Source organism: Sus scrofa, chromosome 11 (genome assembly GCF_054392235.1).
Source record: "Sus scrofa isolate SSC_HxYL_T2T_F1_AM1 chromosome 11, Sscrofa_HxYL_maternal_Yorkshire_Landrace_v2.0, whole genome shotgun sequence".
NCBI classification, from domain to species: domain Eukaryota; kingdom Metazoa; phylum Chordata; class Mammalia; order Artiodactyla; family Suidae; genus Sus; species Sus scrofa.
The window spans coordinates 78,023,494-78,043,492 of NC_139393.1; the positions used below are offsets into that span (position 1 = coordinate 78,023,494).

General features: G+C 42.1%; 1 protein-coding gene and 1 long non-coding RNA gene across 6 annotated transcripts in view; both read right to left on the reverse strand.

Moving 5' to 3' along the window:
* The window catches only part of FGF14 (fibroblast growth factor 14), a 613,169-nt gene that overhangs the window by 555,789 nt on the left and 37,381 nt on the right, over positions 1 to 19,999 (reverse strand). The window lies entirely within an intron of this gene.
* LOC146398706 (uncharacterized) lies at positions 8,229 to 15,546 on the reverse strand. The gene is made up of 2 exons (XR_014819866.1): positions 14,343 to 15,546; positions 8,229 to 14,294 (listed from the first exon to the last, which is right to left on the reverse strand). It is a non-coding gene; the product is annotated as an uncharacterized LOC146398706 (long non-coding RNA).

Consider the following 19,999-nt stretch of genomic DNA (forward strand, 5'->3'; position numbering starts at 1 on the left):
AGTAGAAAATCAGCATTTTGAACACTTTTAGGGCACCACCTCAGAGTGTACAGCCCCTTGGATAAAGCCAGAACTCCCAAGGCAGTTTGGTGCTTCAATCTCTCAGTTTGGTGAGGACCAATTATTCATGTGCCAATTTTCTACAGGGGACAATAAAAAAAATAATGGAAAGCAAGCTAGAGCGTAACTCCCAGCTCCAACTAGTCTCTCCACCACAATGCCACTGGGTTGGTTCTCAACTCCAAAAGGCAGGGGAGGCATTTTGGAAATACTGTGCCAGGGGCTCAGTGCTTCTGTGAATTCTGCCAGGAAATCCTAGATAATCACTTCAGATTCTAGACTTCAGCTCTCTCAGCTTCAAACATAAAAGGAAGAGGGACAAAATTAGCTCAACACTCTGTGGTTCTACCTATGTCTTAAACTAACTTTAAGTCTGTAGACAACAACAATGACTAATTCCATAACTACATTAATGATCTCCGACTTTATGTAATTAAGATAACTCAGACATAACTGAAATCCAGCAACCAAGATTAGGAGCAGCTCGGGAACAAAATAACATAGAATCACTCTAGCTAAAAACAGTGATGCCTTTGGCATGTTTGCTCCCCACAAAATCCTAAACCCTTGATCCAGTGGAGGGCAAAATGGATCAAGTGGCACATCTTGGAAGACACATTTCCATGGCGAAAAAGATCAAAATTGAGCATTTTGCTGACTATGCTGGTTTTCTTCACCTAAAGCATTTTCTTCCAGGGGAATATAAGTATTTGGGTAAGAGTTGAAATTATCAATCAAAGCTACTCATCTCCAATGTTTTAAACTACAGCATGAAGACAAAATCAGTAAGTGTAATAATAATAGCTCGGGAAACCGTCTCAAGCTGGAAACCACTTATTTTGAAACTGTTGGCAAAACCCCCATGAAAGGATCCTGTTTTCAAGCAAGAGGAAGCACGTTCAACATGTCTCTCGGGTATGGGTGAATCCATGCATAAATCGATGTGATTAGGAGCACACAGAGATTTAAAAAAATGTTTAAAAACTTGAGAGTCTAAGAGAGAAGGTAATTGCATATACAAAACATTAGGAGTGGTTTGTAAATGTGGGGTGCAAAGGAGATCCATTCCCCTGGGGAAATGGACAGAGAGCATCTATTCCCGGCTGACAGAGATGGTTTCAGTATAATAAAAAGTAATCGATGGTTGAGGTGTGCTGGGCACTGGGAGGTGCTCATTACAGCTCAAGCATGGATTTCAAGGGCAGTTATTGCCAAGAACTACTTACAGAGGACCCAGCCTACCAAACTAATGTGTCTGGATTCCACCACTAAGGGGCTTTCGACAGATGCACCACAGAATCAGATTTGCCTTTAGAAAGATAACTGTCCCAGCTGCGTGAAGAATGGATTGGAAGGGTGTGATATTAGAGAGAGTCACATGTGAGCGTGCTGGCTTTCAGACTAAATTTAAGTGACCCCTTTCCACAAATGCTATGGGTCAGACCTTCTACTAAACATAGCTCTCACAGTCTCATATCGCCTTTGTAGAAGCAGAGCAGAAGCTGAACATATTTTGAAGGTTAATATGTTGTTTAATATCCTGTTAGATTTCCTTAGCTGAAAAAAGACAAGCCACTTAAGGCTGACACGAAGGACACATTCTTTCCTCGAGCAGCTGTTGGATCATCCTAACCCCATCTTTCTCTGACTGTACCCCTGAAAACAACATCACTAGCCTTTTGCAGGGAAAAAATTCTAATAACCATATTCTCTCCCTAGTGTTTTTCATACTCTGTCACAGAATGAAAATGGAGGGCTTTTCCAGCTCATTATATAATTCACAGCAAGATCAGTTCCATTCTTAGTTATCAGTAAAATGATTAAGTCAGCAGCTGCAATCCACTTTTTTCTGTTTCAGGAAAAAAGGAATGAGATTCATCACTTATGAAATGATCCTCCATGAAGAAATTATTCTGTGGGTATAATATCTTAAAATTCCCTCATGCCTATTAAAAACCAAATTAATCAAATCACTCGGATGTCAGAATGTTTTAAAAAGATAGATATTGTCAAAATGCCACCATTTCTGGTACAAAGATTCTCCCAACCTCTTAGGGAACCTGAATGAAAATAGAACTGCATCCTTAAAGAAACCTACCAAACCCGTTAGCCATTGACATGTAACACATGTTGCTTCTGGACAAAAAAATTAGATGTGGACCAGCACAAATAGTGGCTATTAACAGACTCATCATTTGAAAACTGTATTTTCAAAAATTCAAACTAAATTTCTCTCTCAACAGAATATGGTCTAGAGGTTGATTCACTGATTTCGATTTACTCTCACATTCTATTTGGTACAAACAGCCTATCAGTTCAGCCCACTCAAACAATATTTGAGTTCTCACTACAGGTTAGGTTCTGGGAGTACAAAGAATTTACAGTAAAGAAGAAGCACATAAAGAGCCAATTACAACATCAAGTACCCCACAAAGTCAAGTGCTAGAACAGCCACAGATGAGTCCTTGCTGGAGGTCAAAGGAGGCTACTTGGAGAAGAGGAGTTAAAAGCTTGATGCAGGTGTAAGAATCTTCCAGGGACAGCAGGATGTGAAGGGTAGTTACTTAGATGGCCCTATAGTGCCTAAAATGCAAAGGCATGAGGCAGCACCGGTGCAGGGGAGAAACTACTGGAACATGAGCTATACAGAATGAGGAGCTACAGGAGATGAGGCTGTGAAGCAGGTGCGGGCTGAGTCCTGGGTGTTCTTCTCGAACCGACTCCTTGAGCCTGACCCACTCTCCTCGGACAGAATGAAAGGAAGTTTTACTGAATTCCAGATGAGGATCCTGCCAATATAGCCTCTGGTTTATGGTTTTAATTCCACTAATAACTTGCTGTCAGCCTCTGGGGGAAATCACTTAGTCTTTCTCTTTTCCCTTTTGAGAGACACCCTACCAACCCACTGAGGAAAACTGAAGGACTAAAAAAGATAATAAAAGAGCGCTTTTGAGAGCACGACCACAATATTATTGAAAAGCATTATTTTATTTTATTTTATTTTATTTTATTTTATTTTATTTTAATTTTTATCTCTTCTAGGGCCACCCGTGCAGCATACAGAGGTTCCCAGGCTAGGGGTCGAATCAGAGCTGTAGCCGCCAGCCTACGCCACAGCCACAGCAACTCGGGATCCGAGCTGTATCTGCAACCTATACCACAGCTCACCGCAACGCCGGATCCTTAACCCACTGAGCAAGGCCAGGGATCAAACCCACAACCTCATGCTTCCTAGTCAGATTCGTTAACCACTGAGCCACGATGGGAATTCCTTTTTGGGGGTGTTTTTTTTTTGCATTATATTATTTTAATAATAATCATTGTTATGTATAGAGTTAACCATCCCAGGTTTACTCTATATAAGAAATAGTAAACACAGACATTCTATAGCATGTGTGGGCAGCATTTTTCTATATGTATCTAGTGCTACGATGATTGTATTAAATATAGCACTACTTTGGCATGTCCTTTCCTTTTTTAACACACAGTGTTATGCCAAGGAAAAAAAATGATGAAGAAAATAAAAATTCTCTCCATCTTCCAACCTAACTTTTTTCTCCTTTCTTTCCTCTCTCCCTCTAAAGCATATCGTTCCCCTCCCCCATCTCTTTCTAAAGTAAAAAGCTGGAATGGATCTATCTTGTACTTTTAGGTGAGTATAGATTTGTTGCTATAGATTTTCCTTTTCCAGAGCTATTAATGTTTTAAATCATATGTCTATAACTCCTCTACTATTAATAAAAATGTTAAAATTTCAAGGACCTACTGCCAGTTCACTAAAAATTCATCAGACCAGTCTAGCCTTCTTTACTTTTATGACACTCTTACAGGAGAGGCAGATTAAGAGAAGCTGCAGAGATAATATATTCTTATTCACTCAGCGCTTCTGGCGGGATTTATCTCACCCTTCCTTGGGACCAGAGAGGGAGACCGATCAGGAATATGCCTGAGTACTGAGTGTTGATTCAACACTCGATAACCTTAGCCAAAGTCTCCTGATTGGTGGACCATGCGGGAAAGGATGCTACTGGAGTGACAACAGTGATGGAACATACAGTTCTCTACTACATTGACTCTGGTTAAAACTTTCATCTAGGAGTTCCCGTCGTCACTCAGTGGTTAACGAATCCGACTAGGAACCATGAGGTTGCAGCTTCGATTCCTGGCCTTGGCTCAGCGGGTTAAGGATCCGGCGTTGCCATGAGCTGTGGTGTAGGTTGCAGATGCAGCTCGGATCCCACATTGCTGTGGCTCTGGCGTAGGCCGGAGGCTACAGCTCTGATTCGACCCCTAGCCTGGGAACCTCCATATGCCATGGGAATGGCCTAAGAAATGACAAAAAGACAAAATAAATAAATAAATAAAACTTTCATCTAGAACTTAAAAGTCCAATTATCAAATTTACATATGAAAGACAGATGCAAGAGATAAAGATTGAAGAGCATTTTAAAATTATTCCAAAGCCTGAAATATTGGGTTGAAATCAACAAGATTCAGTTTAACAAGTTCAAAAATATAAAATCCAGCTTTGGGATTCAGAAATCAAAGTAGAGAATTAGGGGGATCTAATCTAAAGATGCTGTAAATCTCCATATCCATAAACTAGAAAGCTACCCAGCTCTAGGAAGTATGTAACTATTACCAATAGGATATGTTACATAACTATAGAGCTGACGTTTGGAAAGGATAAGTAACTACCCAAGGTCCTACAGCTAAGTAAGTGGTAATGGGATGCAGAGGCCAGGTCCACCTGAATTCAAATCCTGGATTCCTAAGACTACACCCATTGCTACTGATGTAGCACAGACCTGTATTTACCGATGTGAAGAGACACCACAGTACATGACAGTGCACAGAGCTACAGAAATAGGTATAAAATGAACATATGAGCTCATGATACACACATGTGCATATACATATATACATACATAGACACATGTCCACAACACACACACACACACATACATATTTATGTATTCATGTCAATATAAATAGCTCATGGGAAAAGTCCCTAAGATCATATGATTTTAATACTGGATGTTTCTGGGTAACAGCATTATTTGGTAATTTTAAGTTATTACTCTTTTTCATCTGAACTTTGTAGGTTTTTAGAGTGTTCATCTACAGCTTGTATTATTTAAATGTCTCACAAACAGCCACAGTGATCAGAATTTTAGCATTTGCCCGCAGTGTGACTCAGGGGCTCAAGTCACTAAAGCCGTTCTGATGTGCATTAGAGAAGGGCACGCCCGAAGAGAGGAAAAGAACATTTCCATGTGTTTGGTGCGGATACCCAGAACATCCAAAAGTGGGTAGCCAGGCTGGCAGGAGGTCTGGAGACCCCATCCTATGAAGAAAAGCTAAGGAGTTTAGCTCTTTAAGCAGAGCTTAGAGAGGAAAGGCGGAGGGAGTCCTATGATCACGGACAGTCAATGAGAAATTTTAGAAGCAGGGTTCTTTCTTTCTTCCTTTTTTTCGTGTTGTTCCAGAGAGCAGACAGGATGAAGGGAACCACCTGTCATGACACACAGAGCTCCTTCTAGGTACCAGGCACCATGGTTGGCAGAATGGCTTTACAGTGACCCGAAAAACACACACTGCCCTTAGAGAACTCCAACATAAGCGAGTTAGTCATCGTATGATGACAGTCAAATAATTACACCGTGCAAAGTGTCCTGAAGGAGAAGAAGGGGTGCTCCAGAGGAGCCTGGCCGGGTGTCATGGCAGAGCTCTCTGAGGTGGTGAGGTGGTCACGTGCAAGCAGACACCTGCAGGATGACCCTTGGCAAGGAGGGTGGGGGCCAGGCTTTGGAAAGGTGGAAGGCAGCCCTAGAGGAGGAGCAGAGTGGGGAGCGAGCAGGGCCTGTCGCAGAAATCACGTGACGTCCTCCCTCCCATTGCTTAAGCAGCAGCTGCTTGCCCCTTCCCCATGGGACACGCCTAAAATGGGCGCCGTGTAAGATCCGGGGTGACAGAACTGCCGGCTTACGGTGACTCACTGGGGCCAGCCACTTACGTAGAATGAGGCCCAGGAAACCAGGTAGCACTAGAAGAAAGAGTCTACTTTTGAACCCAAATTGGAGTAAGATGGAGGGGTAGCAGAACACGCCACCCAAGAGATGCCACTTTAGTTTATTGATTATTTTGAGCTGTCGGCACTTGAAAAGCACCAAACACAGAGAGATGTTTTCTCTGAACTCCCTTTCTCTGCGTCAGGACAGATTCTCCAAAAGGAACTCAACTGTAGTAAATCCCCCCCATCCCCTCCCCAGAGTTTTACCAGCCCGAGAAGACTGACTGTTGTCACAGGAGAGGAGGTGGGAGGGCAATGCCACCTTAGCCCAACTTTTCGCCCTGTCACGCCTCCACACCTTCTCCCGAGGACCCGGTCGTCTCTCCTACGAATCCAACCATCTCTCCCAAGAGGCCTGCATCCCTTCTTCCCCTTCCCTCGGAAGATGGCATTTAGGCCTGAACTCGGCTCCACCTCTGGGAGCCACTATCTTTCCCTGGGCAGCTCCTGTGTATATACATGGAGGGTACATGTTAATAGACGCGTCTGTGATTCGCTTGCTACTCTGGCTTTTATTACAGGGTCTCAGCTAAGAACCCAGAAAGAAAGAGGGAAAGCATTTTTCCTCTCCCGCAGGATGGCGGGATACTGGTTCTCGTGGATAAGGAGTTTCGTTACCAACACACAGCAAAGCGAGCAACAGAGAGGATTTCCTGGGGACCAATCTATATCTTTGTAAAAATACAAAACATTTTAATGACTAAGAAAGGACAGGATACAGTGATTTCTCTAAGAATGCATGTGACCCTAAGTAATCTTTCCTGGGTAATAAAATGCAATCTGATGGGGACATCTCATGAGGATGTGTGAGTGGGCAGGAAATTCACAGATAAGCTTTGATGTGGGCAAGTGTAAAATTATACATTTATGCAAAATAATTCAAATATCCCTGGTAGAACGATGAGCTCCAAGAAATCACTTACAGCTTAGAAAAGGATCTAAAAGTCAAATATTTCCTAAAAATGTGTTACTACAGTCAAAAGAGCATATCAAAAGCTGAGTGACTACAGATTTTTGACAACTGTGGTGTATGTCTATAACCCACCCTTAAGGCACTGACGTCCTGAAAGATGGGCTAACCCCGGGTGACAGTACCTGAGGGAAACTGAGTCCCAGAGGATCTGAAGCAAAGAAAAAAATATGCCCAGTGAGAGCAGCAAAGCAAAGAGGAGGCGTTTCTCCTCCATTCCTCAGTGCAGGATGCGATGTAAGGAAGACAGTTAGGAACCAGGGGAAGTAAATGATGCAAAGATGAAACAGAGCAGATTGTGGATGAGAAAATCTAAAGGCAGAGACCCTGAGCATGAAGACAATCACAAAGGCAAACAAGAAGCATCAAAGAGAGAATGCCAAAGGCAGCTGACTCCAGAAAACTGGTTCTCAAATATGGCCTCTTTGTGATGCATTGGCATCACCTGAGCACCTGTTAGAAACATAACACTTCTCCCCTCAGGCCCTCAGATCTACTGAATTAGCAACTCTGGGGGCCCAGTGATCTGGGATTTAAGAAGCCCTCCAGGCGATTCTGAGGCATATGCAAATTTGGGAACCAATCTGGAAGCTAACAGCCATGAAGACACCATGAAACTTAAGGAGACTGGTAGTTGTCTGGGAAGTTGGGTTCATAGGTGGCCTCATCAAAGGGCCTTGGACATTCCTTTAGCAAGAAAGTACTTCTTCCTCAGCAATGTCCTCTTCCTGCAACCTTGAACAGAGGTGGCCATTCTAACTCAGTGCTACCCACAGGCTTTATCTAGACCAGGGCTTCTCAACGAAGCCATTTTGCTGCCCAGGGAACATGTGGCAAAATGAGGGGCAATTTGGGTTGTCGAAAACCAGGGAAATGGAGTGGCACTATCAACACCTATTGGGTAAAGGCCAGGCGTGCTGCTGCTGAACAGGGTACAAGGCACAGGAGCACAGAGCAGCCACCCCACAGCAGAGAACCGTCCAGCCCCAAATACCATTCGTGCTGCTGTTGAAAACTCTGATGTAGATCAGTTGCCCTGGGAACTACTTTCAGCAAATGTTGCTCCGACCCAAATTGGCTCCACTAAAACTTGTGACATCTGGGTTCTGCTGATATAGCCAATTCTCATTACACTCAAAACGTCTCCGTATCTGCCTTCCAGCCACTCATCTCACCTACAGATGGCTCTTCTCAGGTAACACCACCCTCCCAGCAACAGCCTCTAGGTCAACATTCCTCCTCCCATTTTAAAAACCCCAAGGAGAAATGATGGCATGTTTTCAGCACTTTGTCTTTTCTGGCTTAACGTGCATAAACACAGAGAGATGGTCTCCATAATAGCACTACTTGGTGGAGAGTCATAAAAATCTGCAAATTTTCATTCCACAAAGATAATTCAAAATGCATATCTCTACAGAAACAGTTTTGATTTTTTTTTTCTTTTTATCAACAGAAACTTCAAAGCCAGGAAGCTGAGAGTTGATTTTTTTTTTTTCAGGGAATAAAGTTAAAAACCCTACACATCTTGGGTTCCTTAGTTTTATTTAAATATAATGTATTATGAACCCATGATTTTATGTAAAAGTAGGACAAATTCTGAGTATTCCTTGAGAAACCTTGGTACAATAAACCTATAAAGTGTTTTAAAAATAGTACTGCCACTAACCATCAGTCCCAGAGAAGTTCTGAACTATGATGTGCTGTTTTCAGATACAAACCTGAGAAGAGAAGAGAAAAATTACAGACTATGGGCAGCAAGGGATTCTCCCCTTACCAGAGTGGAAGCAGCTGTGTCAGGATCCCCTCGTCTGTGCAAATGCACCTGCACTCGCTGAGTGCTCCCTGCTTCCGCCACTCCTGCCCCACGGATTCCACTTCTTCCTCTTTCTTCCCTCCAACCCCCTTCCTCCTTCCCGAATCTCTTCCAACTCTTTCCTCGGGGACACCATTATCTCTCTCTCACTTCTCCATCTCTGATTATAATTCTTCAATATCCGAGTCAAAAACACCCCATGATTTGAGTACAGTTTTGTGAAAGTATAGTCATAAGTATAATAAAATTATACTCAAATTAAAAATCCGAGTCACTGAAAGTCCCCAAAATTCTCCTTCAGAATCTTAAAAAAGTTCCAACTCCTTCCTCATCTTTCTCTAATTAGATTTGTCTTTTCCGCCTCAAAAACATATTCAAATCATATTCTTCACACGATGCTACAAAGTCTACTTTGCTTAAAATCATAGTTTTAAATAATGTTTCACTGGAAATCTTCAGAGTATTTCACCTGGGATTAAAAAGGGGTTTGATGGAGTATTAGTTATGGGTAAACACATCAGCAGACGACACAGAGTGTAAAACAACAAACATTCATTTTCTGACAGCTTCTGCGGATCAGGAGTCTAGGTGTGGCCTGACTGGGTGGTTCTGGCTCCGGGTCTGTCAGGAGGCTGCAGTCGGGTTACCAACGAGCAGTGCAGTCTTCCCAAGGCTGGACAGCAACGGAAGGTCCATGTCCAAGACGGCGCACTCAGAGGCTGTGGACAGAAAGCCTCCATCCCTCACCATGTGGTCCTTCCAGAGGTAGCTGGCTTCCCTCCACGCAAGTAATTCAGGAAAAAGGGTCGCCAGGTTACCTTTAATAACCTCGTCTCTGCAGTCCCACTCGGTCACTTCCATTTTTCCCCCTCTGCCTTAGAAGAAAGTCACTAAATCCAGTTCACACTGAAGGGACAGGGGTTAGGTTCCACCATTTGAAGGAGAAGTCAGAGAGCTTCCGGACAAACTTCAAACCATAGAGCAGGTGAGGCTTGAATCTAAGTCCCAGCTAGGACATTATTTCCATAAGGGAACACATGTGCTGCAATCCACCTGCAAGCCGATGTTTAAAACACAGATTTCTGTAAAGGGGATACACCCCATAGTGTATGAATATGGCAAGTATGTTGTCAAATATTATCGTGTGTTGTTGAGACTTTGAAACCCAGTGAAAGCTGCAAATCTGCGTTTTATAAAATACTCAATCAGAATATCTATAGCTACGTACAGTTTACCCTTGAACAACCCAGGTCTGAACAGCACAGATCCGCTTACACGGGTATTTTCCAGTAGCATATACTGTAGTACCAGAGTTGGTTGAACGTGTGGATGCGGAAGCTGGAATATGGTGGAATCTGGGGTTCAGAGGTCCGACAGGTCAAGTTACACTCTGATTTTCAACAGCAAAGAGGGTTGGCACCCCTAAACCCTGTGCTGCTCAAGGGTCAAAGTGCATACACACACACACACATCCAACAATTTAATCTGGTAGTTTAATTTGCAAATTAAAATACCTATGGAATACCAACAGGGTTCTATAGAAAATAACAGGATTAGACGACTTGCAGATGAAAAAATGAGGGCGATTTTAACTACTGAGGAAATGGGTTGTTTTAATAGCTCCTAAAGCCTATCTGCACTTACTCACTCATTAGGACAAGTCCATCATTAGCTGTGGTCACATCATCTAGGTCTTTTAAGACACAATTAGGTAAAAGAACATTGCAACTTTAAAAGAAAAAAGGTTCCTCTCAAAATATTCTTATAAATGATTGCTCTCATTCTCAACTCCTTCCCACTACCTTTTTCTATCTCTCCTGTCCCGGAAGAAAGGTGGCTTGGTCGCTGACACAGCTTGGATCTGGCATTGCTGTGGCTGTGGTGTAGGCCAGAGGCTACAGCTCTGACTTGACCCCTAGCTTGGGAACCTCTATATGCCACGGGTGTGGCTCTAAAAAGACAAAAAAGAAATCAAACAGGCCCTGAAAGCATGAGCAACGATACATTTAGATTGTTAATAAGCTGCTGCTTCTTCCTGTCTGTGGATTCTCTCTCGGTCTCTTTTGCTGACTGCGTTTCATCACCCAAGTGTCTGCTCTTGGTGTTATTTAGGGTTCTGTGTGAGAAATAAAGTGTTGCCTGCCATATCAGTAAACAGAAGATGTCACAGTCATCAGCCACTGCAGCCACCTCCAAGGATGAGCCAGTGAGCCTTGAGGGGACTCAGGAAGGAAACAAATACCTACCCTCCAGCAGCCATCAGACTGAAGCCACTCCCAACTGTGCACCTGAGGAAACTCAGGGTGTGAAAACAAAGGATACTGACCCCAGAGAGGTGCGTATCAAAGGAATGAGTTCAGCAAGCCCAGATATTGCATTTTCCCATACATAGAAAAGCCCTAAATTCCTTAAGATGTCTAGCTTTCTGTCACCAGCAGTAATCTTTTGTTCCTACTACCTGTTCTTTGTTGCAAAACTCCTATACGTCCTGGCTTCCCCCTCACCTACTCGAAGCAGTTTTCTCAGGGGCACCTGAGATCCTGTTTCCCAGACTTAAGTCCTCAGTTTTGTCCACCGAATAAAATATAACTCTCAATTTTTAGGCTGTGCATATAATTTTTGAGTCGACACGTGTATGGCCTCCTTCTCTTCCCATCTAAACCGCTGTGCCCGGTGGTCTCGTCAACTCCTATGGCCTCAAAAGCCAGCGAGATACCAGGATCACTCCCAGCCTAGAAATCAACCAACCACAGGTCCTGCAGGACTTCAGTAACTACTATCAAAAAAAAATCCGACTACAAGCAGACCTGCATAGTTCAACCTATGTTGTTCAAGGGCCAACTGTATACCCCATTGTTAGAAGTTGAGAAATTTTGATAGAGGAAATGCTTAAGGCCAATTTAAAGCCCCCTCTTGTGTGAGACAGAATGTGGGAAATACCACTAAATACCACTACCTGAATTAACACGGTCTGCACATCCGCCCACAGTTAGGCAAACCTGAGTGTTCTACAGAAGGAACAGTATTTTAAGTAGTTCTACCCTCTAATATTACAAAATTACTATTTATTGACAGTATACTCTCCATTGTAGTTTATGTCTTCAGCATCTGAAAACCTTGTGTGGTACACTTTAAATAAAATGTATGTGGATATATTTGTAATGTCTTCCTTAAAATTAACCATTATAAAAATTACGGAAGATGCTCATACCAACTCAACAAAATGCAATGACAAATGCTCTTAAGACTAATTCGGTCCTAAGGTTTCTGCTCCATCCCAGTTGGCTCTGGGAACACTGTCCCCATCCCCCACGTGCATCACGCTTAGGGCCCCTTGGGAGCCACTTGCTCCGGAGTACGATTTTTGGAACTTTTCACAAAATGGTTTTACTGCCCAAAGTGAGGTCATAACACATTGTTAGGCAGAGGACTGGAGAAAAACTCAGTGATGACCACTGCAACAAAGGAAGGAGACGTACGAGTCCTCACTAGGAAGCAATGGAAAGCAAGGTCTCATTCACCTCGGCCAAAGGTAAAACCAGACCCAGAAATACAGCTCTTCCTTAATACAGCTCTTTGCTACTTACTACAAGAGAAACACTTTTAGACCCAACCATGCAACTTTCAACAAGACTGGAGCTCCCTCTGAGGAAGCAATTCAACAAACACCTAGAACTTTAGGTGTGAAACCCTGGTAGTTACCTGATCTTTAAAAATACAGTATTCAGAGAGCTAATACCCACCTCTCATCTGGCAAAAGTATACGAGAATGAATGAGTCAGCCAAACATGGGAAGTTCCATAAGCTGCCCCGCCACAGAGTTGTGCGTTACATAAAATCTGTCATTATTAATGAGACGCCTTGAAAATCTGCTGGATGAGTAAACATCCAAGAGACAAGAAACACACCAGGCTCGACACCTGAAGGCAAGAGCCTGTCCCACTGCCCTGAATGTCCCATTTCCCACTGTTTGTTGACTCACTGAGTCATACAACTGGGACACCATTTCATACCATCGAGTAGGAAAATGGTTTCATTAACGATTTTATTATTTTAAATGCTATGTGTTTTATCTATATTAAATATATTCATGTAATGGAACATTCAGCAAATAGGTTTTAAGTGAACCAATTCTCAATATACTAATATGGATTTCTGAAAGAACTGTAATTGATTAAGTGCAGAAAGAAAATGTCCTAACAATATGTACGTAAAGTATGATGTTATTCTGTAACATGCAAATATGTATATATTCATTCTAAACTACATACCAACGGAGGAGCTCCGTTTCTGCGGATACTCATTAAAGATCTGGAAGCTCCATTTCAAGCTGTTAAAAGTTACTATCGCTAAGGCGGTAGAGAAGCAGGGACCAATGTTCTTTTTATATCATAAAACCTGAGCTGCTTCATTTGAAGAAGCACAGACACTTTTCAACATGAACTGCTTTCAGTATAATGTTTTTTAAAATAAGCGCCCTAACTTGTCATCAGCGTCAATGCTCCACACACCAGCGAGGCCCCCAGCACACAGCACACCACCTGCGTCACGTTCATGGACACGTGGCTCACAGTGTACCTGGAAGATCCCCTCCAGAAAGGGAGGAGCCACACCCGTACACACTCTGGAGATTTCTAAACTGGGGGTGCAGAGGTCTACTGAGAAGGGCACTGGCTGTGTGAGGGCACTGCCAACATGAGAAAGAAAGCCCATGACAGCAAAGCCAAGGTCCAGAAATAATAGCATACACTGTTTAATTCTGGTATTCTTATTCTCCCTGGAAAGAAGGCAATTCAAGGTAGCAGTTTAAACAGCCTGCTCTACAGACTGTCTAGATCTGAATCCTGAACCCGTCCACTGTTAGCTTGGGGACTCTGAGCAAAGTGCTTCTCTGTACCTTATGTCACGGCCTGTAAACCAGGACATTAATAGGGGCATTGGGAGGTTTCAGTGAGTTGGGGCAGAAAAAGTCCATAAATGTCACTTTTTGACAGTGTTCCTATTATCTCTACACCAATAAATGGAAGCGAGGGGGTGAGGGGAGGGAGGTGAAAATGGGGCTCACTGATTGTACCCCCTTTGTAAATGTCTCCAACAGGCCAAGCTCAGAGAGAAGCAGGCATAAGCCCTCAAGGTCTGGCTTATCATTCCCTAGAAGATGTACACGTCTGGGGACATGAATTAAATCTACCAGTAATTACACGCCAAAGAACGGTATGAGCAGAGACAGCCGAATGGAACGGTTTGTTATCTCCAGATTACCTCCATTTTTGATCATCTCCAACCAGATTATCTCCATTCTTGATAAAATATCTCACTTCAGGAAAACTTCATTTCTCATGGGCAAAACTTGAACTTTATCAAAGAAAATTAGAGAGCTGTCTGTCTTAGAAGACAGTCTTCTAAATCACGACTTCCCATAACACAGTTGAAATACAAATTAGTAACAAACACACATCCACTGATGTATGTTCAATGATACATCAAAGATAGGAAATATGGACCCTCCATCCCAAGAGTCTAGGATCTTCAGCAAGGCTTGTTGTAGTTTTTGATACTGACTAGCCATGGAATCACAGAATTAGAAGGATTTTCTAATATCAGATGGGTATCCTGGTGAATTCATGGAACTTCCTTTCCTACAGGCTTTTACCCGCATTCTGCTATCTTGTTAGTCTGACACCGTCAAAGTTCTGAGATGCGGTGGACAGGGTGCACGAGCTGTTAGGGCCCGGTTCAGCTTACGATCTGAGCATCTACACTTCAACACAGTGTGTGGTGTGTGTGTGCGTGCGCGTGCGCACATGCGAGCACACACATGTTCTTACCTCTCTACTTGAAAACATGATACATACGGTTTGGTTCATGTTTGTTTTTATTTCTTCATAGGCACAAAACCGTTCTCTTCATAGGCCACACAAATATACTTATTAACACAAATTAGAGCCCCATAATGAAAGCATGGAAAGGAAGGACTCAAGATGACAAAATATCCTTTTGCAAACATTGTAAATGCTTATCTGAGATACAGCTCTACAGTGAATATCAGTTAAACCCTAGAAAAATTCTCATTCGTCCATTCAGATAAAATTTCTAACCCCCTAATACACACCCGGTGGGATGCAAGAACGTGCTTTCACCTGCCGCACCAGAGCATGTGCACTGTTACTGCACCTTCATATCCTCTCCATATTCTCATCGTTTTTAAGATATAAAATTCTTTCCACATTTGGATGGTTCAGTCAAAATGCTATGGAATCCTGCATTCCTATACATCTTGCTAGTTTTCACTTTTACATTCTAATACCAGCTAAGAGGAAGCTCTTCCATCACTCAGGTATCCGAAGGCGGAAAGATATGATGAATTCTGAAGTCAGTGACGGTGAGTTTGAAAATGCACAGTGGTTTAGTTAAAGTTACAAGCTGCTGTCCCTTCATAACTCAGTGAAGTTCTCCTCTTACATTAAACTTTGTTTTGCTCTTTTTTTTTTTTTTTTTTAGGGCCAAACTCTTGGCATATGGAAGTTCTCAGAGATCCAAGCCACATCTGTGACTTACACCACAGCTCACGGCAACGCCAGATCCCAGACCCACTGAGCGAGCCCAGGGATCGAACCCACATCTTCATGGATACTAGTCAGATTCGTTTCCACTGCACCACAATGGGAATGAATGGGAACTACCCTCTTACGTTAAACTTTTGAATTAGATGGAGTAAAAATTTATATCCTTTAAGTGTTGACTAGCTGAAATTCTAAAGAGAATTCCATTGGGAAACTGCTCTGGCAGTTTAGAAAAGAAGTTAGCCAAAATTAACTCTATGTTAAAAAAAATAAGCAGTCCTCAGGGAGAATCCTTTACTTTACCACTCACGATTTTTTTCCTGGTCCCTAAAATATAATGAAAGAAAATGTGATAGTACACAGAATACTGGATTTTGAATTAAAATGTCGTTTCAACCCAAAATATGATAATGTCTTTTACAACAAAGCCGAAGAGCTATAAAGATTAGAAACAGCTACAAAACTTCGAAGAACGGATGGACTATCCATTTGCACCTTCAGCCATCTTAGCTTCACTTTTACTCAGCAGTAGTTAATACCATGTAAAGCAGTACTTTAGCACACATCAGAAAAGGGGTGCACTGTGTGTAAAAACCTGCTCTGAAGGGGCGCCAAAGTCACGAGCCTTTCATGGTTTCATGGAGCCTCATGTTCTTCGAATCAAATTTACAAATTACCCGTGGATACAATTACAAGAAGACCTGCTTAGGAACACTTCTAAAGATTTGAAAACCAACCCATAAAGTAATTTAACTACTTGCCCCCAAAGGTACACTGCCTGCACAACTCCAGGGCAGAAAAACCCAAGCATTTCAGCCTAGATGGAAGTAAACTGATTCAAAACATTTAATATCATGGTTGAGATGGCACAGGTTAAAAAGGAATGATAGGGCTCGTCCACTTCCTTTAAAAATCAGGGGGATAATTTTAAGATAAAATGGTATTCCCTGCAGTGCTAGTTACTTAGTGACCTTACTTCCTCAAGAGGTAGTACAAGAGGAAAATACAAGTAATTAGTTCGAGTTTATATAAATCGTAAGGAGTATCTCCACAGTTAAGTAGAGAAAAACTGGAGATGATAAGAGTGCAACCACCTTCGGAAGTCAAGGTCAAGGAAGAAAATGACCCTCCACCTGGCTAATCATTCCCATCTGTCTGAGAAGTTTCCTTAGATGGACTTTGTTCTCTCTTGAAACACTATTCTTCATGTTCTCATGTCTTAGCCAAGCCAGTTCCCACGGTACACTCCCCTCCAAATGCTGCAGAGTACACACACAAACACACACACACACACACACACACACACACACACACACACACACACACACACACACATTCGTTCTGACAGTGCATGGAGCCTGTCTATTGAATAAGTAAGTGATGCAGAAAACAGGCCGTGAACACCAGGATGTAACTTCCAGTCTCTGCACCCAGGGCATACACTGCAAAGCAAAGCAGATAGTAGATTACCACTTCATTTGAAGGTAATTCTAAATTATCTCCTACTCAAATATATCATTGTCAGATCATTGCCTGGCTGATTTACAGAATTGGGGGGAAAAGGAGGGTAGATTAAGAGCTCCATGTCATATCTATGGAACAAATATCTCAGTGTCTTCATAATACATTAAGTACAAACTATAAAACACTGCAGTATTAACTGATACGCTCTCTTCAGGACATCCCATTTCAAGAGTCAAATCAAAGCAGTCTGAGAGCAAAAGCCCAGCCTCCTCATCCTGCAGTTATCTGTGGTCCAGGAGGAGCATTAGCTTAACCATGACAGAATATTTTTTATTTCTCAAAAAACAGTGCAAGTTTAAACGTCTAGGGCTGATGTGGCAGTACCACGGGGTCCGGACCCTGGCCCAAGGCTGCTGTCCCAGTTCAGGATTCATCTTCTCTTACTTGGACTACGAACACAGCCTTCTCTCTGGTGTCACTGCTGCTGGCAGCTTCCTCACTACTTCCAGAAACTGATCTGATCGGATTCTTTCCAGAAGATTCTAAATTCACTACCACCAGCACCCAGGCTTTTCAAATAATGTCCTGGATTCACCATTTCATCTCCATTTCCAGCCATTGCCTCTCACTCTATCGCCACTTTCCAAACACCTTACAAACTTTTGTTCCCTCCTGGTTTCTGCTGGAACAGACCTTCCCTTCTCACCTCTATTCTGCCCTTTTTCTGCCTCATCATTCTTCAAGGTCCATGCTGAATGTTGTCTCATTTGCTAAGTGCCATCTCCTCTAGGAGCCCTTCTAGCTTCTGTCCACCAAACTGAATTCAATAAATATTTAATAAGCATCAAGCAAGGCAAGGACTGGAGATACTGAGATAAATCAGAGTGCTTCTGCCCAAAATGGTTAAATATTTAGCAGATGAAATGGAAACTCTACTCATTATAATAAACATTATCAACAGGATAATTGCAATATGAACAGAATGACATGGGGGCAGTTAATCTTGCCTGAAGACAAAAATCAATGGTTCTGCTTGTATGTACAATCCTACTTCCTTACCTTAGTGCTTGTATGTTCTATCAATATGTTTGTATCTCTCTGCCCTGCCAAATTATGAGTTGTTGAGAACAGAAACCATGCAACTACTGGGGCCGAGGGCAAGTCACCCCAAAACAGGCCTCAATGGAATATTGATGATTTTGAACTAAAGTTACTTAAGAAACAGCCAATGCAGGAGGGACCCTGTGATACTCCCATCTGTCCCCCAGAAAGCAGGAAATAAATCTCCCTGCATCTGGAGGTGGGAGGACACCCTCCTCTCAGGAACAGGGCGTCAGGGGCCTGAGCAGCCTGTAGACATGAACTTCTTACTTCTTTACTGATTTACTACCCAAACTTTGCTTAAACTCCTTATTAATTAAGCACGCAAACCTAAGTTGCTCTGTCCTACTAATTCCTCTCAAATTTATTGTTTCTTTGTCTACGGAAATATAAATGTTGCTGCTTTAGCCACGTCTTAGGTTCCATTTCTAAAAGACTTCCATGCTAATCAATTAAATGTGTTTCTTTGCTCCTGATAATCTGTCTCATGTCAATTTCAGCCACAAGAACTCAAGAAAGGGAGATGGGGAAATCCTTCCCTCCCACCACTACCCATACCACAATTTTATTCACTGCAAAAACAAATAAGGATTTCATTGGGTACTTGTTTGTAAAGTCCATACAAGTAAAAGAAAAAGCATTCAGATTATAAATAACTATATTACAGTATAAAAAATTTTTAACCCGATTAAAATAATACTGAGTTATTTTTAGCCATAATATGAAGAGTAAAAAAAAAAAAAAAAAAATCCAAGTAGAAAAGATTACTTTTTTGAGGTATTGAAAAAGAAAAAGATTCACCTTCCATAGGGAGAAAAAATTAAAAATAATAAGAGTGTTAAAAAGCCAAACTATTAAAGCATATGCTTTTTATTCTACCATAGATTGATTTTTAACTTTATTATCACATGAAATATAATAAAAACTGGTTCTTTGAAGAGATACATACATGTGAAAGAAAAACACTGAAATGTCAGAGATATTGAGATGTAATTCTGCATCAAGCTCTTTTAATCGTATGTAAAATCAATGCACTCCAAAACTCAAATAATTAATTTGACTGAACGTTTAGATCAACTGATTACAATCTTTAGTTACGTGGTTGCTATTTTCTGGATAGAGCAAACATACTCATTAATCTGTCTGAAGAAAAACCCCTCCTTGAGGATGGCATTAATTTTCTCATTTTTCAAGAAAAAGAAAGAGAATCTGGGAGAGGTTTAGCAGTTTTCTACATTTCACATGGCAGATCAGCTGGGAAATCAGAAATAGGACTCCAGCCTATTCAATGAGATAATAAATGTTCAAAGAGCTTTATAAATTGTAAAGAGCTCTAAAAATGTATGTTCTGTACAAGCTGGATTAGAACACTGTGTGTTCAAATACACTTCAACTAAATTCTATCACAAAAGGCTCCTTTTCCCAGGGCATGAGACTGCCATTCTGATGAACGTTTATTGTTATTCCAAAAGGAAAAACAAAAGGCATTTCCTCGAACTGAAGAAAATATACACTATTTTATTTTTTGTAACACGGTGCCTCCGCCGGCTGTTTATGACACCTGTTGGAAGCCCTTCATTTGCCTTGGCGCCATTTTGAATAGTCTGATGATATCCTCTCTGTCCACCCCCAGGAATTCACAGCCCAGATTCTGCACGCTCCTATTGAACATGAAACAGGGAGGTACTTGAATTTTTCGAAGGAGTGGAACTCGGTGTCCTGTGGCATTCTGACAAGAGTCTCTCAGTGGTTCTTTTCCTTTTTTTAAATTTATTTTTCTTTTCAGGGCCGCACCCATGGCAATATAAAGGTTCCCAGGCTAGGGGTCGAATCCAACCTGCAGCTGCCGGCCTGCACCACAGGCACAGCAACGCCAGATCCAAGCCATGTCTTCAACCTACAGCACAGCTCACGGCAACACCAGATCCTTAACCCACTGAGCGAGGCCAGGGATC